At 43.2% G+C, this 24,336-nt stretch overlaps 2 long non-coding RNA genes across 5 annotated transcripts in view; one reads left to right on the forward strand and one right to left on the reverse strand.

The window, feature by feature from the left end:
* The window catches only part of LOC120385901, a 78,501-nt gene that overhangs the window by 50,628 nt on the left and 3,537 nt on the right, over window positions 1–24,336 (forward strand). The window lies entirely within an intron of this gene.
* Window positions 1–24,336, reverse strand: part of LOC120385894 — an 82,501-nt gene that overhangs the window by 10,349 nt on the left and 47,816 nt on the right. For 3 of the 4 annotated variants that reach the window (XR_005589404.1, XR_005589405.1, XR_005589403.1), the window contains exons 5-6: window positions 16,356–16,404; window positions 1,847–1,947 (exon numbers count right to left, since the gene is read on the reverse strand). This is a non-coding gene — a long non-coding RNA (uncharacterized LOC120385894). The remainder of the gene's footprint in view (window positions 1–1,846; window positions 1,948–16,355; window positions 16,405–24,336) is intronic. The other variant, XR_005589406.1, reaches the window with a different exon arrangement.

The following is a 24,336-nucleotide window of genomic DNA, read 5'->3' on the forward strand; positions in this document are numbered from 1 at the left end:
ATAGGCCCCTTACCTCATTAAAGCTCATTAATGTTTGTGAACAGCTCAGATACTATAGTGATGGGTGCTGTAGGAAAGCCCAGGAGGAAATAATTTGGTCTTCAGAGTAGGGTTTGAATAGTGTGCAGTAAATAAGGCCTGGGACCACACATTGAACAATCAGAAGAAAATAAAATGATGCAAAGTGGATGGATGTCACACCCATTTCAGAATTTCATGATGTCATGTCTTTGTAGAGTGAGAGTGAAAAAGGCAATTTTATTGTCTTAAAGCATGCTCAGTGATGTAGTGTTGTGAATATACTGGATTCATGAATATTTTATCTGCTTTAAGATGAGGATGCCTGTTGAGAGTTAGGTATGTGTTAGCCAAGGATGCAGAGGGTATCCTGTGACTCTTGGAATCAATCATAAAAATATGAAGTACAAAGGATTTAATGAATTTTCCAACATATCATCTGGCACATATTTAATAAAATGTCAGTAGCAGAGCTGAGAGAACCATCCCACTTCTAGTTTAAACAGCACCTCATTAACTCTTGGGTCTTGTTTGTAGAGCAGGTTGAAAAATTTCAACCAGGACCACTCATTTGCACACAAATGGCAAGCCGTGCATTCACAACACATTTTTTGAAGGTTCCCTTTAGTTAGTCTTATATAGCATATCTCCTTATATAGATGTTATGCAGGGACATAGATTTATGGTAGTTCTAATAAAACAGTAAACTGCAATCTAAAGAAAGCTTGCATTTAGGAAATGAATGGGTTTCTTTTGTTCTGTTCACCCAGAATCTCAAAACCCTGCAACTAATGATACGTTTGCAAATGGTGAATGACTTTTGTGAAGTTACTAACCTTTACCTAGACAGAAACACGTCTTTTTAAATAGAGAATTTTGATTAAAATGTGACAGATACATGTCAAGGAAATACTTCCTTTGTGACTGCAAATTTAATGACTCTTGATTTTGACAAACTGGCTGGTTATTTCCAAATCTCAAACGTTCACATTTTAAGTAGGGGTATTGACAAGGTTGTGCTGACACACCATTAGCTTTGCCATATGTCAAACCCTGTGGTTAACTTCTCCCTCTTTATTTCATATAATATTCCAGTGAACGATTTTTAAATTAGGACACCCTTCTGTATTAACATATGACTAGGTCTCCACTTGGGTTCTCTCTCATCCTAAGTGGTGGCTTGCTCTCTTTCAAGTATAAACACCAAAAACTTATTTCTCCACCGATTGCAACACATACTTTCCAAAACTCAACCACACTCAGGCCAAAGCCTGAGAGATGCAATGGGCCTTAACACTATGGTAGATCAGAGCGGAAATCAGATTTTATAGACAAGAGCCCTCCATTACAAATATCCTGCCTCCAGACTTCAGATCTAGAAACTGATAGCAAAAGCAGCTCAGCTGTCCTCTACTGCCATGCTGGCAATTATATGTAGGGTGAGAGCAAGACTCAAGCAATTTAGACTCTATAATCAGTGTTGACACATTGCATTGCCCTCAGAAATCCAGAGTGAGCTAATGTAGTCTTTGAACAGTTGGTGTATTATGCCCCCTTTGGCTAATAATACCAGTTCAGAGGGAAGCCATATTCTCCAGCAATGTTTTTTTCCAAGTGATTTCAGGAGTAGCAACATATAGAATATAGAACAGTTGTCCAGAGTTTACCAAGGTATGCAGAACCATGGTGAGGTCTGCACCAGAGAGAAATTGCTGCAAACCACTAGCAAATGAAAAAACAAGTTTGAGACACTAACGATATCCAGGAATCTAGAAGCAATTGAGGATGACAAAGCAGATGGAAACCACTTAGAAGATACTATCCTTACCGTATCTTCTATCAAGTATCCTCTATAGGCTTCCTCTTTCTCTTGTGTGGACTGGACTTCTGCTCACTCATTCTCAGGCAAGATCTTGTCTCAACCAGACACTGGAAAGCAAAAGAACCATCTGGGTTTAACAGAAAAGGGGACAGAGCTTTGCTGTTTGTCATTTGCATGCTGATATCATTGCAGCCTAGATCATTTCATCTCCTCCAGTGGTCTCACATTCTTTTTGAATGGAAGACAAAGACTAGAACCCCGTGGAACTCCACAAAAGAGATTTGTCCACTCAGACCTTCCCTCAGGAAGCCTCTTATGCAATGCTGCCTATGCCCTCCAGGGTCCACAGGAGAGTTAACAAAACAATAATCAAGGTTATCAAACATTGCCTAGTAGATCTAAGAGAATCAACACGAACACTTGACTTCTGTCTATTCCTGGAGGGACATCATCACCAAAGACTAGCTCAAGCCCCATGCCATACCTAGGCTCAAAACCAGGTTGATAAAGAACTTCCCAACTTCTGCAACAAATGAGGCAAGGGTCCTACAGACTGACAACAGCCTCTTCCAGTGTACCTGATTCATGAGGTACACTGAATGAGGCAGAGGGCCTTTGGAAAAATAGTATGTGATCATGTAAAGACTATCATAATGCATATGCACAAGGGAGATGAATGAAGGATGCATAGGCAACTTTGTACATAATAATTGGAGATATATCTATCTCCTAGAACTGGACGGGACCTTGAAAGGTCATTGAGTCCAGCCCCCTGCCTTCACTAGCAGGACCAAGTACTGATTTTTGCCCCAGATCCCTAAGTGGCCCCCTCAAGGGTTGAATTCACAGCCCTGGGTTTAGCAGGCTAATGCTCAAACCACTGAGCTATCCCTCCCCCTAAATATTTCCCTCCCTCCTACACATTTCTTGCTCTAATCCTTCTGGTTGTATCCTCTGTCCTACTTCTGCATTTTCAATTATTTGCTTTTTTCTTTGCCCAGATCTAATCCTCACCCCAAGGTCTCTTACCTTCTTCACTGCCCAGAATCCCTGCAGGAACCCTCTTCCTCTCAATCTCCCCACCCCCATATTTCCTGTTTCCTCTTAGCCCACTCCATGGCTCCTGGACACACTCTCCATGTCTCCTCTCTCCCTGCCAAAGTCGACACACAGGTCTAAAGATCTTTCTCCCAGTGGTCAGGAGCTGCCCTCTGCTGTTGCATTGAATTCCTTCAACAGATGCTGTCTTTGTGCCACTCTGCTGTCACTGGAAGCAGAAGTGGCTTCTGCTCACCACTGATTAGCCGGCAAAGGAATGGGGAGAAACTGAGGAGGCAGCTGAAGGAGGTACACACAGCAAAGCTAATGGAGAAAACAGGTGGGCAGTCCTCAGATTTACTGAGGCTGATTTAAGTAAAACCAGTTGGAGTACCAGGACTATTCCTCTAGACCAGAACAACCTTGCAAACCAGGATTCTGACCAACCTACTCTTTGCCCAGGAAAAAAATGGCTGCTTTAATGCTAGGAAACATACACAATACCATATCCTCCAAGAAGTGCAATTTCAAGCCACTGATGGTCCTTTAACAAAGGATCTCAGAGGCCATTAAAAATATGTCAGAATCTCACTGATTCCTAAACCATGGCATTCATCAGTGCTTGTAATAGACGGGAAAAGGGATGGTTCCCCCCGGCTCATCATTTTTCCTAAATGGCATCAGTGAGGAATGTGGCTGTAGCATTCCCACTTATAACCCCCAGTTGGACCACTGTCATACACATCGCATTTTAAACAATAAAAAACTGAAATGCATTGGACATGAGGAATTAAAATGAAGCCTCTTTTCCAATATTTTCAGTTTGCCAGCTCTATGTCTTTAGTTATATATTGGTAAAGGTATCTAGGCACCCAGAAAGGAAGATAAGCACTTAGTGGGATTTTCAAAAGTGACTAGAAGCCTAACTTTCATTGATGTCAGGCCTATACGCCTTTAAAAATCTGGCCCAAAAATCACAGTATCTGGGCTCTCCTTCCCCCATCCACCACTTGGGAACTTTAGCTTTGAATATACAATTACACCCAATTATTACACTTATTTTCAACAGATGATTATAAGCTGTTTATAAATGCAATAAACTAGTCCATGATGTGTGCACTGCTTAACTATCTCCATTTTTTGTTTGCTGTTCCATTCCTCAATATTTAACAAATATACTTGATGTATGATATTCTATCAATAAATACACCATATTGGGTCTTGATAGTTAAGTGCATTGTAACTGACTGTCTTACTTGATCTGGGCTCTCAATTTTAAACATTGGGAAACATGATTTTGATTGGAGTGACATTAAATGTGAGAGACAAAAAACAGGTAGGAGAGTATTTTCCCATATTTGTAAAAGAGAATTGATTTTTTAGACTAACAGCTGTATTAAGCCACTGAATAAGACAGGCTAACAGTGGTTATTCATTTACTCACATGGGCAGAACATGGCTCAACCTATAACTGTCACATCCTCTTGCTGAATTGTGCAATGTGTGATGATGTGGAACATGCCCTCCTCCCCCTCACTTTAGTTATGAAAAAGTTGCTTACTTGCACCTTTACAACAAATATCTCTCTCCTCCCCTCCCCACCTATGTAATTCTGTCACATCATTGGAAGACTTGGAAGACCCTCTGACTCCACTGGCATATAGATACTTCACATTAGCTACATTGAGCCTTATTCTCCAATAATTTACCAACCAGCTGTACTCTTGAAGACTACTAGCTTCAGAGGTTGAGCTTAACCCTATTTGTTTCTTGAACCATTTAAGAAAATTCCTGATTAACATTTACTTAAATAGGTATAGAGACTGCAAATTGAATACCATTTGATTACTAAGATTATATTTAGCATTTAACAGCTCATTTGGTTACATATCACAATCCAAGTAAGATTTAAATGGTTCTAACTTTTAGTGTCTAAAATCTGACTAAATGCCACAACCCTTTGTGTAGCCAAGGACATTGACATTTTCTACTCCCCATTGTTTCCTGCACCCCCAATCCTGTATCTCAATAATTAAATTTATCTTGGTTCATAATGTAATCACAGCTAATCTACTGGACTAAGACATTAGATATTTCAAACGATTACTTACTGCTATTGTGTGTTCTTTTTATTGTTGGAGCCCTTTCTTGCAAACATTTAATACCAGGTTTTGTGCTTGTCAGAAAGAATAGATCATCAGATTTGGACCCAGACTGTCAGTATTGTGAAGGATGTTCTGAATTGTCATTTGCATATAAATTAGTCACTTTGGGAAAGTGCAACTTTGATGTCATAGACATATAAAACATGTATCATAGAATCATAGAATCTCAGGGTTGGAAGGGACCTCAGGAGGTCATCTAGTCCAACCCTCTGCTCAAAGCAGGACCAACCCCAACTAAATCATCCCATCCAGGGCTTTGTCAAGCCTGACCTTAAAGACCTCTAAGGAAGGAGATTCCACCACCTCCCTAGGTAACGCATTCCAGTTCCTCACCACCCTACTAGTGAAAAAGTTTTTCCTAATGTCCAACCTAAACCTCCCCCTCTGCAACTTGAGACCATTACTCCTTGTTCTGTCATCTTCTACCACTGAGAACAGTCTAGATCCATCCTCCTTGGAACCCCCTTTCAGGTAGTTGAAAGCAGCTATCAAATCCCCCCTCATTCTTCTCTTCTGCAGGCTAAACAATCCCAGTTCCCTCAGCCTCTCCTCATAAGTCATGTGCTCCAGCCCCCTAATCATTTTTGTTGCCCTCCGCTGGACTCTCTCCAATTTATCCACATCCTTCTTGTAGTGTGGGGTCCAAAACTGGACACAGTACTCCAAATGAGGCCTCACCAGTGCTGAGTAGAGGGGAATGATCACATCCCTCGATCTGCTGGAAATGCCCCTACTTATACAACTCAAATTGATGTGTTGTCTTCATCTTTGTGTGGGTGTGTTTCCAGTGGGGTCCTGCAGGGATTGATTCTTGGCCCTTTGCTATTCAACATCTTGATCAATGATCTGGAAGAAAAAATCTTCACTGATAAAGTTTGCAGATGACACAAAAATTGAGGAAGTGGTGAATGGTGAAGAGGACGGGTCACAGATTCACAACAATCTGGATCACTGGGAAAACTGGGCACAAGCAAACTATTATTTAATACAGCTAAATGTAAATGTATACATCTAGCCTTCTTGGCAACAAGGGCACACTGCTGACTCATATTCAGCTTTTCGTCCACCGTAACCCCTAGGTCCTTTTCTGCAGAACTGCTGCCCAACCATTCAGTCCCTAGTCTGTAGCAGTGCATGGGATTCTGCTGTCCTAAGTGCAGGACTCTGCACTTGTCCTTGTTGAACCTCATCATATTTCTTTTGGCCCAATCCTCTAATTTGTCTAGGTCCCTCTGTATCCTATCCCTACCCTCCAGTGTATCAACCACTCTTCCCAGTTTAGTTGTACCACTGCTGCATGTTTTATATGACTTCTGTGTCATTATACCCAGTATGGGCCAGATCCCCACTGTTATAAATCAGCACAGCACCACTGACGTCAATGGAGCTACCTCAATTTACACCAGTTGAGGATATGGCCTATAATTTGTAAAAATTGTGATAGAGGATCAGGCTACTCTTCCATATACCACAGATTTTAACAAGCCATGATAGCAGTGTAAGCAGAGACAGTAGAACAATCTCCTTTCAAGAAATGCATGCTTCATAATAGAGACACCCACCGCAAGGATATTCTTCACCATGTTCCTCTTCCCTCCAAATCTACAAGGCAAAGCATAAACTACTATGGACTGAATCCACACTGAGGGGAAGGCTCAAACCTGCAAAGCTTTGAGTGCTCAAACCCAATCTAGTAAAATACTTCAGCATATGCTTAAAGCAAAGTAAGTGAGTAAATAATTCAGTAATCCTACTGAAGTTAAGCACATGATTAAATGGTTTGCTGAACTGGGCTAGAGTGCTCGGCACTTGCAGGAGAAAGGCCTAATTTATGCAGGTTGATCAGGTTCATTCTTTGCACTGTGGACCCCTTGGTAGTGTGAATGCTACTCCTACCTCTAGTAGATCCTTTAGAGGTCTGCTGTGTAAGACTTATCAGTTTCTCTTACCATCAAAGTCCCTGCTTGCATCAAGTCACAGCATTACAGGCAATTTTTTTCCTTGCACTCTCTTTTGACCACTGCCTTAGCCCCCATTTTGGCCTCTGGGTCTCCTATGGCCTGGCCCTCTGGCCAGCTCACCTCTTAATTACAGTGCCTTTCCAGGGTAACTAAAAGTCCCACTGTAAACCCAAATAAATACCCAAACGAATCATTCTTCTGCCCCCTCAGGCTCCTGAAGTTCACTGCTTCCTGGTCCCTATAGAGCTTCTCTCATGTGGCTTCCTCCCCATCCCAGGATTCTGGCAGCTTCCCTACAGGATTTCCTTGCTCTTTGCAGACACTATGTCTGCTCCCTGTGGGCCTTCAAGCCTGACTTCCCCAGGCTCTTCCTAGAGAGGAAGCTCCTCTTATTCTTCTTTCCAGGGTCTCCTCCCTAATATGAGTAGATAGTCATTTCTCAGTTTCCCAGCAGTTGGGTCAGTCACTATAAGTAAGTCTCCACCACAGTCAGCTGGGGAATAGCTGTCAGGTCACAGTTAAGTGCCACCATTGCTAAACAAAGTAAAAGAAGCAGTGAGAGGCAAAAAGGCATCCTTAAAAAGTTGAAGTTAAATCCTAGTGAGGAAAATGAGTGACAGGGAATGGATCACTTAATGATTACCTGTTCTGTTCATTCCCCCTGGGGCACCTGGCATTGGAAGACAGGATACTGGGCTAGATGGACCTTGATGGTCCTTTGATCTGACACCATATGACCATTCTTATGTTCTTTTGTTCTTATGTTCTTAAGGCCGGGCCTAGCTTGCTTTAAAATGTCAGGAGCCAGCCTGTGACAGGGACAAACCTCCCGCATCCCTCAACTAAGGAATGAAGTAACAATCACTGTGAGCTAAAATTATCCATGAATATCTAGAAATGTACTCCCTCAGTTTCACAATACTAGAAACCAACATACTGTAGCTTTATCATGCTGCTCTAGTATAACGTTTCATGTCATCCTAGGGAAAGTGCAACAAAGAAGGCTAATGGAATAGTATAAAAATGTGTATCTGAAAAGTTCAGTGAACTAGCAACTGGATTTATACTGGACTGATATTATTTGTAGTAACAATAATCATTTTAGCTTAGCTTTGTTTCCTGTTTGCAAAAAAATATGACTAAAGTTTTGTGTATAGAAATGTTCAACAAATTTTGTTATCCATAACCAATATTAAGAAATAAAATCAGATTTATAATGAAAAAAATAATTCTGGATAGAAGTTTATAAACATTAGGTCATCTAATTGGGAAACAGAAAAAATAACACGAATTAGATGATCAGTAATGCATAGCAGATTTCTTATTATCAAATAATCAATTGAATATCAGCTAACAAAACTGATTGAAATACAAAACATAATTTTTGTGAACATTTTCACACAGATTTTGTCCTTGTATTATGACATTTGAAATTTCAATGAAATATTTCAAAACTTTTCAACCAGCTGTAGTCATTACAAAGAATTTGCAAACATTCATTGGTCAAATATGTTCATAAAAACTAATAGACAATTTCTAAACAAATAAATCTGTAAAAACAGTGAATAATTTTCAGAGAATTCATAAACCAAAAAAACACTTCAATTTGCCAAATACATTGTTTACAACAAAGCTCTCCTAGCTCTAGCAATAAATAAGACTGTCTTGAATAAATATGTACTAGTTAGATTGCATTTTAAGTAACTTTTTTTTCTCATACAACATCTTCATACAATGTCAGCATGGAATTTCCTTCCAACACCTTTAATGAAGCATCAGCTTGGAATTTCTTTGCAGGTCTAAACATATGATATATTTGTAATGCATTTTTTTATTTTGTATTTATACAGCACAGGCCCCTGATTGAGGAAAGCAATAAAACACATGCTTAAGTCCAGCCCTCCTCAGGGAAATATTTAAGCACATGTTTTCCAAAATAGGGTTGTTTTCTTGAGTTAGGGCCTAGGCTCTGATCTGTTCATATAAGTCGTGTACTTGATTTTTCCCCTCAGACTCTATGCTGCAATGGATTTTTCCCATCTAAAATACTGAAGGTTCCATTAGACTAAAGTAACCAGACGTCCTGTTTTTAAAAGGGTCAGTTCCATATTTAAGCCCTCCTGCAGGTGTCCCAACTTTTTCTTAAAACTGGGCAAATTGTCCCATATTTTCTGTCTCCCCACCATCAGTACTGGCGGGTCCTGCTGCTGGATGGATCCCTGCTCGCCAACCACCCGCCCACCAGCAGTGAATGGGTGCACAGTGCCAAAAGGCTGCTGCTGGCCACATTCTGGTCTGAACCCTGGCAGAAATATGAAGGGGGGGCGGCATGTGACCCTGCATTCCCCCAGGAACACACGGTGCCAGGTACCAGGAGAGATGGATCCGTCCCAGGGCCCAGCCAGGCATGGAGGGCAGAGAGCACTGGGCAGGGAAGGTTGGGTTGGTTGGTCACCCCCACCCCCTGTGGATGAGAGGTGTACTGGAGTGTGGGTGTGTTACCTCTCCCCATGGGGGTGTGTATGACACCCCTCTCTGTGTGAACCCTAAAGACTTAAAGATAAGGTAAATAAAAAGAATCCAGTATTTCTTTTTAACAGGGGCTCAGTCAACTTGATGGTAATTTGAGTGTTTGTATTGCATAGTTCTGATTGATTGCTGTTGAACTCGCTTGAATGGAAGTAATTTTACCAGGTGTCCCATATTCAGCATAGGAAAATATGGTCACCCTACATTAGACCATAACAAGTAGTAGCTCTATTTCAAATTATTACCCATCTGATTTGCATAGTCCACTTTCTTTTCACTTTAAGTACCATTCCTTTAAAGCTGACAAGTATCAATCTGCAGATCACCTAATATTACATGACAAAACATAACCCAAGTGATCAGAGACATGCTATGTGTTGCTGATTAATTTTAAAAACACCCCTTTTAGTTTTAAAAGCCAGCTCCAGTCATTAACAGTAGCAAAATTATTATGATCCCTGTTGGTCAACCATTATGTGTTAATGACAACCTCAAGCTATGACAGGTGTTCTAGTCAATCAGGGTATGTCTTCTACTTCTGCAGCTGTGCTACATCTTGTTCTTTAGCAAGCCAGGATATGACTGTGGTTAGGGTGAAGAAGTATAGGTACCACTTCCAAATTTAAAGATAATAGGATTTTTAAAAAGCTAAATTATTGAAAAAAAACCCACATTTCCTTTCTTTACCTCTCCCATAGATAAGAGGCTGTATTGTGTGTTAACCCTTGTTATCAATACTATGGGTGAGATCCTGGCCCTACTGAAAGTCAATGGGAGTTTTTCCATAGACTTCAATTGGGCCAGGATTTCATACTATAGGTGGGTGTCGGCACTTATTATGGCCATTATGGGCCCAGTTCTGCTCTGTGACACTAGGGCAAAGCCCATGGAATTACTCACTGTTTCTTGGTGTATCTGAAGTCAGAATTTGGCCCTACAATTGTATAAATGTTTTTAAATATTATATAAGATTTTTGTAGCAAGGCAGATTAAGAGTGAAGTGCCAGCTTTAACTTTTGAATTTCCTACTTTTGCCATTTCCCCCTCAACTTTATCATTATCAGTCATTAAACTGGTTATATTATATGTGTTATTTCAAATATGCTTCTAAGCTTAAGTTCAAGTTTCTCACTTGACTTTCCTGTGTGATGACATTAGACCAAATGTTGAGTTGTCTTACCTGCCAATGGAAGAGCCAAAGGCAGCTTGAAAACATGTAAGTCTGCTTCACAGAGGCAAAACAGCCAAGAAGCCACACATCCAACAACCAAGATGCTACTGTGCACTCAACCATCATCCCCTGTGTTTTATGACGATCTCTGAGACACATCTCTAGTTCTGCATGAAAATGGGATGGAAGGGGGAATGTACACGCCAGGAGCATGGATCCACAGAGTAATAAAACCATATAGGTGGGAGCTGGGGGCACATTCATTGTTCTTCTTTATGGAAACCAATAGTGTTCTGTATTTGGGGGGGGAACAGATGACAGTCATATCATCTGATAACACTTTTCATTCCTCTAGTATCTCAGGAGGATGTTAAACAGTGTGACTAAAGTTAGACATTTTTTAAATCAGCAGGCCCAGATATCTTGCATCTATGGGTATGTCTCTACTGCAATTAAATACCCCTGGCTAGCCTGTGTCAGCTGACTTAGGCTCATGGGGCTTAGGCAATGTAGCTGTTTAACTGTGGTGTAGACTTTCAGGGGCGGAGCCTGGGCTCTCAAACCCTGCGATGGGGAGGCTCCACAGCCCAGGCTCGAGCCCAAGCCAAACGTCAGCACTGCAGTTAAACAGCTCCATAGCTCAAGCCCTGCAAGCCCAAGTCATCAGCAGCAGTTGAGTGGGGGTTTTGTCAATACCCGAGGTACCTATATCTCGGACTCAGGTGCCTAAAGTGGCAGTTAGGCACCTAAGTCCCTTTGTGAATCTAGCCCAAAATAAATTCCACCTAGCAAGGGACATGAAAAGCAATATGAAGAGGTTCTATAAATACATCAGGAACAAGGAAAAGATGAAGGAAAGTGTAGGGCCTCTACTTAGCAGGGAAGGCAAGCAAAAAAATGCACAGCATCAAGAAGGCTGAGGTGTTTTATGCCTATTTTGCTTCAGTCTTCACTAAAAAGGTTAATTGTGGCCAGATACTTAACACAATTAATATCAACAACAAGGGGGAAGGAACACAAGCCAGAATAGGGAAAGAACAGGTTAAAGACTATTTAGATAGGGTTAATATAGTCAATTTGGCAGGGCTGGATGAAACTCACCCTAGGGTATTTAAAGAACTAGTTTAAGAAATCTTGGAACCATTAGTGATTATCTTTGAGAACTCATGGAGGATGGGTGAGGTCCCTGTGGACTGGAGAAGAGCAAATATAGTACCTATCTTTTAAAAAGGGAAAAAGGGAACCCAGGGTATTATAGACCAGTCGGGCTAACTTGATACCTGGAAAAGATACTGGGACAAATTATTAAACAATCAGTTTAATAATATGTACCTAGAGGATAATAGGGTTATAAATTATAGCCAGCATGGATTTGTCAAGTACAAATCATGCCCAATCAATCTAATTTGCTTCTTTGACAGGGTTACTGGCCTACTGAATAGCAGTAAAGCAGTAGACGTGATACATCATGAGTTTAGTAAGGCTTTTGACACGTTACCACATTACATTGTCATAAGCAAATTAGGAAAATGTGATCTAGATGAAATTACTATAAGGTGGTGTAGCAAAGCGCCAACTCACCAGTGTGGCACCTCCTGCTGGTCATCCGGGAATTAGCTCGATTCCAGCCTCAGAGCACCTGCTGCTGGCCGGTGTCTTCCTACCGGAACCTGCTTTCTGTAAATCTCCACCACTTCTAGCATTTCAGGCCCTGCATCCCTCCCAGACCCCAATGCCCCTTACCACAACAGTGCCCCCACACTCTGGGTCTCCCCTCCCAGAGGACCCCCAAACCCCTATACCCACTTTGCCTCAGTGGCTACTGCCAGTCATCATCATCTAGCCCCTCAGTGGCAAACTGTAGTCTATAATGGCCACTCACCACTGGCAAGGGGGTTGGACCTGCTGCCTTTCTAGCCCCAGCTGCCTCCCTGCAGCCCTACTATCTCCCCTGGCCTTCAGTAAAGCCTAAGCCTGGGGGCTTGCCAGGCAGAACGCCTCAGCTCTGACTGCCTTTCCCCAGCCCTGCTTGCTCTCCCAGGCAGTCTGGTCCTCTCTGCTCCCCAGCTGAAGCAAGCAGGGGTGGCTCCAGACCCCAGCACGCCAAGCGCATACTTGGGGCGGTAAGCCGTGGGGGGTGCTCTGCCGGTTGCCGGGAGGGCGGCAGGCAGCTCCGGTGGACCTCCCGCAGACGTGCCTGCGGAGGGTCCACTGGTCCCGCGGCTTCGGTGAGCATCCACAGGCACGCCTGCGGGAGGTCCACCGGAGCCGCGGGACCAGCGGACCCTCTGCAGGCACGTCCGCGGGACTGGCGACCAACAGAGCGCCCCCCGCGACGTGCCGCCGTTCTTGGGGCAGCGAAATGGCTAGAGCCACCTCTGGAAGCAAGAGTCTCTCCTCTCACTCTCTCAGCCTGCCCTTTTATCAGGGACAGCTGGGCCCTAATTGGGTGCAACCACACCTGTGGCTGATTACCCAACCAGCCTCCCTTGGCTGCTTTTAACCCCTTTCTAACTGGAGCGGGGTGACCGCCCCGCTACAGGTGGGTACCCAACTGGTTGAAAAACCATACTCAAAGAGTAGTTATCAATAATGTATTGTCAAACTGGGAGAACATATCTAGTCGGGTACTGCAAAGTCTGTCCTGGGTCTGGTACTTGATAAATTGGAGAATTCGTCTCGACTCAGTGAGATGAAATTCAATAAAGACAAGTGCAAAGTACTACACTTAGGAAGTCAAAAATCAAGTGCACAAATACAAAATGGGAAATAACTAGCTAGGCAGTAGTACTGCAGACACGGACATTTCAGTGAATCACAAACTGAATATGAGTCAACAATGTGATGCATTGCAAAAAAGCTTAACATAATTCTGAGATTTATTAACATGAGTGTAATATATGAGAAACGGGAGGTAATTGTTCTGCTGTACTTGGCACTGGTAAGACCTCAGCTGAGGGAATTGGAGTTTTTTAGGAGCTGAGGTGAGGAATTTTCAGTTTTGTGGTCTGACTTTTTTTGTGCAGAGAAAGTTGTTGTTTTGCTACTACTATATATGTGTCTTTGAAATACATTTTTAATTACTTCCCAGATTGCCTAGGTCTGAGATAGGCAATCTTTTATGTTTTATATACTGAAACTGAAATAAATTAATGAATAAACATACATTTTCTAATTCATTCTACTCTCCGGGACTCCTTCATCTAAAATAGAACAATAATTCAATTTCCTGTGATGTTATAAATTGTATATTCCTTTCAGAAATGGCATTTCTGAATATTAAGAAAACATTCCTGAAGAAAGAGTCACTCGGTGTCTCACCCTTTCATTCTCAGAAGACTATTAGGGTTATTGCATGTCCATTGGTTTTGTCTGGCTCATCATTTGGTTCTTTTAGTTCACAGACCAAAAGTGAACTCTGACTATAAAAATAAATTCTGGACATTTTGAGGGGGGAATGTCCCCATCATATATGGGTTGTTTTTAACATCTTTAATAACAATGGGGTGCTTCAAATGCTTTGCATTAGAACTTTGTGTTAAAAAAGCTGAATGGATGCCAAAATCAACTTCATTGTTAGATAAACAGAACCACTGTGTCTAAGCCTTGAATTATTCTGACATAGAATTACTCACCCACCATTAAATATTCATTATTCTACTCCTAGTATTTAAGTAAACACTGACATAAGAATTTAAATTAATCAGACTATAAATATTAGTTTATATAAATTATATGATAGATTGTATCCTCCTGGTTTATACTTGAATAGTCATCATATATTTATATTTTATAGCTAATAAACATGCATATAATAAATGTTCCCTCTGTATATGTCCTGTGTGTAGAATGAATGTCTGCTTGAGGTCAAGTTTAAAACATGTAAGTTCAGTCTCTCCCACCTTCAGGCTATTCCTTTTTCATTCTGTACCCTCCTTCATTTAATCTACTTCTTTATTCATTCATTCCCTCTCCCTTAACTCACTCGCCCTTCTCATTCATTCCATATTATTGTCTTAAAAAGAAACAGAGGGAATCAAAGGCAGGGGAGAGAACGAGAGAGAGAGAAGGGAGGAAATGAGGCTCATAGACTCTCAGGTAAAAAAATATAAGAAGTTTTTGATTTGCACATACAACAGTGATGGATCATAAATCATGGAACAACAGGAACCTAATATGTAAAAGACCTATTGTTTCAACATTCATATTGGTATATTACCTCACAGCTGGTAATGTTGTGAAATTTTCCTCATTCAGGCTAAAAATTTCCATGCTTTGACTAAAGGTGAAATACTGTGCAAAGTTTAAGCAAAAACAATGTGGCTGTTTTTAGCATGAAGAGAGTGGAACCAATCCATTATTCCTGAAAATTAGTACAGCAGCAAGTTCCTAAAGTCTCAAGATTCTTCTACTGATTTTCTGCCAAATATTTTTAAAACAAAACATAGGAAATTCCATGCAGTAAGTTAAGGGTGTATTATAGCTGCAAAAACAAATAAAAAGTCAGAAGTGAGGAAATGTCAAAGTTAATGTTGTGTGTGTAACTTTTGCTCTGATCCCTTGTTCATATGTATTAAGATAGCCTTTACTTATGTGATCATATGCTACTTCTAAAGCATTAGAAGATATTATCATGCTTTTTCTACCATTACATGTCAACATTAGAAAAAATACATTTTAATTTGAATTCTACCAACCCTAAAACAGTGAGGAACAATGGAGAGTATACTATCCACCCTGCCACAATGCATAGATAAAGTGTGCAAAGTGTGTGTAAAGTGTGATGGTGTTTTATAAAATGTTAAGATAGCAAAGTCAAGCACTGAAAAGTTAGGAAATGCTAGAATTAAGGCTGCTCATGCACCTGTAAGTCTTCCCCTTTATGTATGCATTTGGATACCTTCTTTAATTAAATTATCATATACTAGATTTTCCTCAGCAAAATGTCTACATAGTTCAAAGGGTGAATGTACAGGTTGTTTACAAAACACTTGACTCAAGTGAAGAATTCAGTGTTTTTTGTAAGTGCAACTTGTCAGTACAGACTTTAAAAACGTTGACCTAATCAATTACGGTAATTCAGCAGTGTTACCTATCTGTTCTCTGATACTAAATGCTGCCAGATATTACTGATAAAAAAAATTCTGTGTTAACCTTCTGCAAGTTGCTTCAGGTTAAACAAATCCTGGTTCATAGGTAAACATTGAGTCCCTGTGTTCTCTTCTTGCTATTGTTATTAAAGGAGGAATTCATCACATAATGGTTTAACTTGTTATTTACTACTAAATAAGCTACTAATGAGTATTATTGGACAAAACCATGCTCACTTTACTCTTATGAGTAGTTCAGTTGACTACTCATCTGAATATGGTGAACAGGATTATATCCATTGATTGCTAACCTTCTTTTTAACCCTACTTATGTGGTAGACTCTTTTGTACAGGGAACATCTTTTACTTATGGTTGTACAATGGGACTGGAATCTGTAGACACTACTTCAGTGTTATTATTGCCACTGATGATGGTGATAATAATAATTTAAAAAATCAAATTAAATTATATTACAATGAGTAGAGGTGGGAAATGTCTAAATTTGAATCCTTAAAACCCAGAAAATTCAGAGTTAAACATAAACTCTGTCCTTTACTCACCACATACCGCAAGTTCTTGCAACAGATCTTACATAACCGACAGCAGATGCTGCAATACATAAACAGAGCATGTTGAGTTACAGAAAAAAAGCTGAGGCCTTAACTCCAAATTTCTTCACTTTTGTGCATTTAGTTTCAACCACTAATAATAAATTAACTTTGTTTTTGGATGGTTGTTTTTTGCGCTAGAGAGTAGTACTATGCCATGGATACATTTTCCAGTGTGCAGACATTATCTAAGTGAAACTGTTTACCCCCTAGGCAAAGGCAAGTGTAAATTCACATTGCTGTGATTATTAAAATGAAGTCTCAACTTCAGTTTTTAAGAAATAATTATTCAGTGAAAATACTTCAAGAAAAAGAAAAATTAGATGCCATTAAAGGGCCCCACAACACCATCAACGCTAAAATATCTTAAAATAAGAGTGACTTTTTCCCTTTAAAATACATTATGCATAAATCCTGCTAGTTCACTCAGAGTTTATTTTAATATTTATTTATTTATTTATTTATTGAAATTATCTTACTTGTCTTTACAAAGTATGTATGTGTAGGTCAAAGTATCTAATATATGCACACATTTGGGCCACATTCAGAGTGATGTGCAAGATGGTAAGTCAGGCCCCAAAATGTTAACTTAAACTCCATTATATTTACTTAAATGTCTTTAACTTTCTCCACCAGTGCCTAATGGAATCTAAGCAAATGTAACCCACATGTGGAAGAGACAGAAAAAGATGTATGTCTACTTTAACTTAAACCAAGCTTAAGTCTACCCCTGTAGGGATGCTACTAGAAACTTGGGATTAGTACCTCAACCCTCCATAACAAACACTGCCACTATATGGTGTCCAACACAAAAGCACCTCGGTGCATACAGTCCAAAGATCCTCTCAGGGGAGTACAAGCATTTCCACTTGTCAGCTAGTATTTTGCTACTGTTCCACCGAGATCACATTGACTTGTCTCTCTGCTTACTTCCAGCAGCAACATCACAATCAAAGAGGTTGACAATACTGAACAAGATTTTTAACACTGCCTTTCCTGGAGTGGTCACTGTAATGGTATCAAATTACAGACAGGAGAGGAGACAACAGGGGATTGTAAATGGCAGGAAACACAGTCCTTGATTCAATCTCTCTCTCTCTTACAGTGGAGTGTATAATATTAGGAAATGTAAAAAAACCCAGGATTTAGTTATTTTCTTTAAGGGTAGATATATCACATTGAAGAAAGTTATTCACCATTCCTCAAATAACAAAGTTGCAAGATATTGAAGATATTCTGTCTCACTGAGGGGCCATGGAGCCAAACCTGAATGGCACTGTGACCCCACATGCCAGAGCACAATGCTCAGAGTGGGAGCTGGGCCCACTCCTGAGGAAAGAGCCATCATTGCTGAGTGAGGGTGGGGCAGGCTCAATCACCCTGATATCTGCTGGGAGAGCAATGCTGAGCAGTGCACAGACAAACCAGGAAGTTTTTTGGAAAGTGTAGGGGACAATTTCCTGGTGCAAGTGCTGGAGGAACCAAATAGGGGCAGAGCTCTTCTTGATCTGCTGCTCACAAACCGGGAAGAATTAGTAGGAGAAGCAAAAGTGGATGGGAACCTGGGACGCAGTGACCATGACATGGTCAAGTTCAGGATCCTGACACAAGGAAGAAAGGAGACTTCAGAAAAGCACACTTTGACTCCCTTAGGGAACTGATGGGCAGGATTCCCTGGAAGAATAACATGAGGGGGAAAGGCGTCCAGAAGAGCTGGCTGTATTTTAAAGAACCCTTATTGAGGTTGCAGGAACAAATCATCCTGATGTGTAGAAAGAATAGTAAATATGGCAGGCAACCAGCTTGGCTTAACAGTGAAATCCTGGCTGATCTTAAACACAAAAAAGAAGCTTACAAGAAGTGGAAGATTGGACAAATGACCAGGGAGGAGTATAAAGATATTGCTCAGGCATGCAGGAGTGAAATCAGGAAGGCCAAATCACACTTGGAGTTGCAGCTAGCAAGAGATGTTAGGAGTAACAAGAAGGGCTTCTTCAGGTATGTTAGCAACAAGAAGAAGATCAAGGAAAGTGTAGGCCCCTTACTGAATGAGGGAGGCAACCTAGGGTATGTCTATATCGATCTATCGGGGATCAATGTATTGCGTCTCATCTAGATGCGATACATCAATCCCTGAACACGCTCCCCGTCAACTGCGGAACTCCACCTGGGGAGAGAGGCGGAAGCAGAGTTGACGGGGGAGTGGTGGCCATCGATCCCGCACCGCGAGGATGCGAAGTAAGTCAATCTATGTCAATCGAAGATACATCGACTTCAGCTACGCTATTCTCGTAGCTGAAGTTGTGTATCTTAGATCATTCCCCCCCCCCCCAGTGTAGACCAGGCCCTAGTGACAGAGAATGTGGAAATAGCTAATGTACTCAATACTTTTTTTTGCCTCTGTCTTCACAAACAAGGTCAGCTCCCAGACTACTGCACTGGGCAGCACAGCATGGGGAGGAGGTGACCAGCCCTCTGTGGAGAAAGAAGTGGTTCGGGACTTTTTAGAAAAGTTGGACGAGCACAAGTCCGTGGGGCCAGATGCGCTGCATCCAAGGGTGCTAAAGGAGTTGGCAGATGTGATTGCAGAGCCATTGGCCATTATCTTTGAAAACTCATGGCGATTGGAACACACAAGTGTAATTAGAAGGCGGAAAGTATGGGAGGGAATATGCAATTCTAAATATTATGCATAAAATACTGGGCATGGTTTTTGTAAAGGGAAATCATGCCTCACCAATTTACTAGAATTCTTTGAGGGAGTCAAAAAGCATGAGGACAAGAGTGGAAATAGTGTACTTTGATTTTCAGAAAGCTATGACAAGGTCCCTCGCCAGAGGCTCTTAAGCAAAGTAATCTGTCCTGCGATAAGAGGGAAGGTCCTCTCAGGGATCAGTAACTGGTTAAAAGATAGAAAACAAAGGGTAGTAATAAATGGTCAGTTTTCAGAATGTAGAGGTAAATAGTGCTCTCCCCCACAGAGCCGGCTCCAGGTTTTCTCTTGTCCCAAGTGGCGGGGGAAAAAAAAAGTTGATCAGTGGCGGCAGCTCAATCGCACCACTCCACCCTTCAACAGCAGTTCGGCGGCGGGTCCTTCACTCCCTCCCTTCCTCTTTGGAGGCACTTCAGTGGCAGCTCAAAGAGGAAGAGAGGGACTGAGGGTCCCGCCACCAAATTCCCGCAGAAGACCCAGACGTGCCGCCTCAATAGCGGGCGGAGTGCCGCCCCTTTGTATTGGCTGCCCCAAGCACCTGCTTCCTTAGCTGGTGCCTGGAGCCGGCCCTGCTCCCCCAAGGGTATGTACTGGGACTAGTACTGTTCAACATATTCCTAAATGATCTGGAAAAAGGGGTAAACTGTGAGGTGGCAAAATTTGCTGATTATACAAAATTGCTCAAGCTAGTTAAGTCCATAGCAGACTGCAAAGAATTACAAAGGGATATCACAAAACTGGGTAACTGGGCAACAAAATGGCAGATGAAATTCAGTGTTGATAAATGCAAAGTCACGCACATTGGAATACATAATCCCTACTATACATATAAAATGATGGGGTCTAAAGCAGCTGTTACCACTCAAGAAAGATCTTGGAGTTAGTGTGGATAGTTCTCTGAAAACAGTCACTCAATGGGCAGCAGCAGTCAAAAAAACTGACAGAATGTTGGGAATCATTAGGAAAAGGATAGATAAAAAGGCAGAAAATATCATATTGCCTCTATATAAATCCATGGTATGCCCACAATTTGAATACTGTGTGGATGTGGTCACCCCATCTCAAAAAAGATATATTGGAATTGGAAAAGGTACAGAAAAGGGCAACAAAAATGATTAGGGGTATGGAACTGCTCCATATGAGGAGAGATTAATAAGACTGTGACTTTTCAGTTTGGAAAAGAGACAACTAAGGCCTGGTCTACACTAGGACTTTAAGTCGAATTTAGCAGCGTTAATTCGAACTAACCGCTCAACCGTCCACACCAGGAAGCCATTTAATTCGAACTAGAGGGCTCTTTAGTTCGAATTTGGTACTCCACCCCGACAGGTGGAGTAGCGCTAAATTCGACATGGCTAGCTCGAATTAGGCTAGGTGTGGATGCTAATCGAACTTAGTAGCTCCGGGAGCTATCCCACACTGCACCACTCTGTTGACGCTCTGGACAGCAGTCCGAGCTTGGATGCTCTGACCAGCCACACAGGAAACGACCCGGGAAAATTTGAATTCCTTTTCCTGTCTGGGCACTTTGAATCTGACGTCCTGGTTGGACATCGGGGCGAGCTCCGCAGCACCTGCAACGATGCAGAGCTCTCCAGCAGAGGAGTCTGGGCAATCCAAGAATAGAAAGAGGTCCCCAGCATGGACTGACCGGGAAGTCAAGGATCTGATTGCTGTGTGAGGCGAGGAGTCTGTGCTCTCGGAGCTGCGCTCCAACAAGCGGAATGCAAAGACTTTCGAGAAGGTCTCCAAAGCCATGATAGACAAAGGATACAGCCGGGATGCGATGCAGTGCCGCATGAAAGTCAAGGACCTGAGACAAGGTTACCAAAAAGTCAGAGCGGCCAACGGACGCTCCGGAGCACAGCCCCAGACATGCCGCTTCTACGAGGCATTGCATGCCATTCTCGGTGGGTCTGCCACCACTGCCCCACCAGTGACCGTGGACTCTGAGGATGGCATAGTGTACCTGGACAGTTCCTCGGCGATGTTCGCCGATGGGGAAGATGAGGAAGGGTTTGTGGAGGACGGCGCAGGCGACAGCGAACACAATACCGCTTGCCCTGACAGCCAGGATCTCTTCATCACCCTCACAGAGATCCCCTACCAACCGTCCCCGCCCGTTAACCCAGACTCAGAATCAGGGGAAGGATCAGGCGGTAAGTGCTATAAACATGGAAACATTTATTTTTTAAAAAACAGGTATAGAAAAAATAGAAATACTATATAAAAAATTTTCAATGTCAAACTATATAAATAGTAGGTCCACACATATAGGGATTGAACAATAATCCTCTTGGGACAGTTCAACAAAGCTCTCAGAGAGCTGCTCGAAAAGCCTCCGCAGGAGGTTCCTGGGGAGAGGTGCCTTATTGGGTGCTCCGTGGAAGCACACTCTTCCGCACCAGGACATCCTAATATAGAGAGGAATCATCGCCTCCACCAGCATTGCTGCATATGGTCCTGGTCTGTGCAGGGCTTCCCTTAGCATCCGCTCTTTCTGACTACGAGTGACCCGCCTCAGGGTGATGTCGTTCTGGAAAGGCTGCATCTAAGTAGGGCAATTAGTGTATTGTTACTATTGTTAATGGTTTAAAATTAGGTTGCATAACAATGACCCTCGCTTAACAGCCACGTGCTGGAGGCCATAGAGAACAAGCATACATTGATCTGTCCCGTGCACTGGCGGGAGGGGCTGGAAAAGGCTCAGCCTTTCTGCTTTCCAGATTGCCTTTAGCAGGAGAGCACAGCTATCCACTAACTGATAAGCATTATCTACTTTAAGGCTTACCAGAACTGTCTGCAAGACGGATTCAGCTGTCTCTCCCCGCTTGTCCGCTCTCCTGTGCAATGGCGCCGCCAATGAGAGCGTATTCCGAAATCTCGAACTTGTCCTGAGATCTCGTGGAACTTGGTGCCCTGTATGGTCTTGTTCAGAGAAACTGACTAGACTGTGTTCACTGTTCGCAAACATGTATCTGTTCAAGGAAATCACTTACTGTTTCCCATCACACAGCTTCTGCTCTTTCCCGGACTGCCCCGGCATCCCCCTCGCAGAGGCTGGCTCAGATTAGGCAGCGAAAGAGAAAGACTAGGGACAAGATGTTCGCGGAACTGATGGCCTGCTCCAGAGCCGAGGCGGCCCAGCAGAGCCAGTGGAGGGAGACCCTCTCTCAGCAGCAGCGCCAACACAGCGAACGGGAGGACAGGTGGCGGCAGGAAGACCAGCAGGCGACTCAAACGCTGCTTGGGCTAATGAGGGAGCAAACGGACACGCTCCGGCGCCTTGTTGATGTTCTGCAGGACCGCAGGCAGGAGGAGAGAGCCCCCCTGCACTGTATCTGCAACCACCCTCCAACGCCAAGAAGTCCTGTCCCCCCCTCACCGAAAATTACAAGACGGAGGGGCGGTAGGGGCCGTGAGAACTGTCACTGCACCACAGCTGAGCGCTAATGTACCACACACCTCTGACACTATAACTGTGTAGAAGCGCTTCCCTTACAGGATCACCCAGTCCCAAATCCAAGTTTCATCACCCCACTATGTAGTAGATTAATAAAAGCTGTTTGCTGTTGTTCACTCTTTCCATCACGTCTTTCGTGTCAGAAGACTGTGTATGTAGGGGGCGGGCAGGGGATTTATAATTGCACGGGATAGCCTACATTAGCAGGGTACAGACTATCGGGGGCAGGATCAACTGCAGGGCACACACAGACTGCAGTCAGTAGTCACCAGGGTCACTCTGTGTGGTGTATGCTGCCCCGGGTCATTCTGTGATGTGTACGCTTGTCCATGGTCCTAGCGCCTGCCACCCCCTAATGTTAAGGCATGCTGCCCTTACCATGCACTTCCACCGTAGGCGCGATCCTCTCTGCTGCCCTGAGCCCCAACAAGAGCCCTCATCCACGGACAGATACTCACCCTTCCCCCACACCCCTCACCCCTTCCTATGCCCAAACCCACAGCCCAGAGCCTGCATCCAAATCCCTATCCAAAGACGGCACCACTCGCCCCTTCCTGCAAACCCACCCCTACATGCACAACCACTTGAAACCGTCCCCCACCCCAGAGACCTATGTAGGAGCAGGAGGCTGTCCGTCCTGTATTGTACAAGCGGTCTGTACATCAGTGCACACCGTACCCAGCACAGTATGCGTCCATGTTTCAACCCCTGAACAGAAATGCAAAGTAAAAGAAAGATTTATTAACAATAACTGTTCCATTTAATTTGTTTTAAAATGTGTTTTGGAAGTGGGGGAAACTTGGAGAACGGGGTATGTAACCGCAGATCTCACTCAACACATAGAGACACAGGCCCAGGATCAGCTTCTCTTAAAATCAAGTGGAGAGTCATAGGTTTCCCTGCTCTCCGAGGAAACTTGCTTTCAAAGCCTCCCGGATACACAGCGCTTCCCGCTGGGATATTCTTTCGGCACGGGTGTCTGGCTGAGCGTAAACAGCAGACAGGCGATTTGCCTCAACCTCCCATCCGGCCAAAAAGGTCTCGCCCTTGCTCTCACAGACATTGTGGAGCACACAGCAAGCAGCAATAACTACGGGGATATTCTTTTCGCTGATGTCCGAGCGAGTCAGTAAGCTCCGCCACCTCCCCTTAAGACGTCCGAAAGCACACTCCACCACCATTCTGCACTTGCTCAGCCGGTAGTTGAAGAGTTCCTTCTCACTGTCCAAGGCGCCTGTATAGGGCTTCATGAGCCAGGGCATTAGCGGGTAGGCTGGGTCCCCGAGGATCACTGTAGGCACCTGCACATCCCCAACCGTTATTTTGTGGTCCGGGAAGAAAGTTCCTGCCTGGAGGCGTCTAAACAGACCAGAGTTCCTGAACACACGTGCGTCATGAACCTTGCCCGCCCACCCGACGAAGATGTTGGTAAAACGTCCCCTATGGTCCACCAGTGCTTGCAGCACCATTGAAAAGTAGCCCTTTCGGTTAATATACTGGCTGGCCTGGTGGGCTGGTGCCAGGATAGGGATGTGAGTCCCATCTATAGCCCCACCGCAGTTTGGGAATCCCATCGCGGCGAAGCCATCTATGACGACCTGGACGTTTCCAAGAGTCACTACCTTTGAGAGCAGTTGCTCAACGATTGCGTGGGCTACTTGAATCACAGCAACCCCCACGGTAGATTTGCCCACGCCAAAGTGGTTCGCTACTGACCGGTAGCTGTCTGGCGTTGCAAGTTTCCAGAGGGCTATGGC

The sequence above is a fragment of the Mauremys reevesii genome, linkage group 1, assembly GCF_016161935.1.
Source record: "Mauremys reevesii isolate NIE-2019 linkage group 1, ASM1616193v1, whole genome shotgun sequence".
NCBI classification, from domain to species: domain Eukaryota; kingdom Metazoa; phylum Chordata; order Testudines; family Geoemydidae; genus Mauremys; species Mauremys reevesii.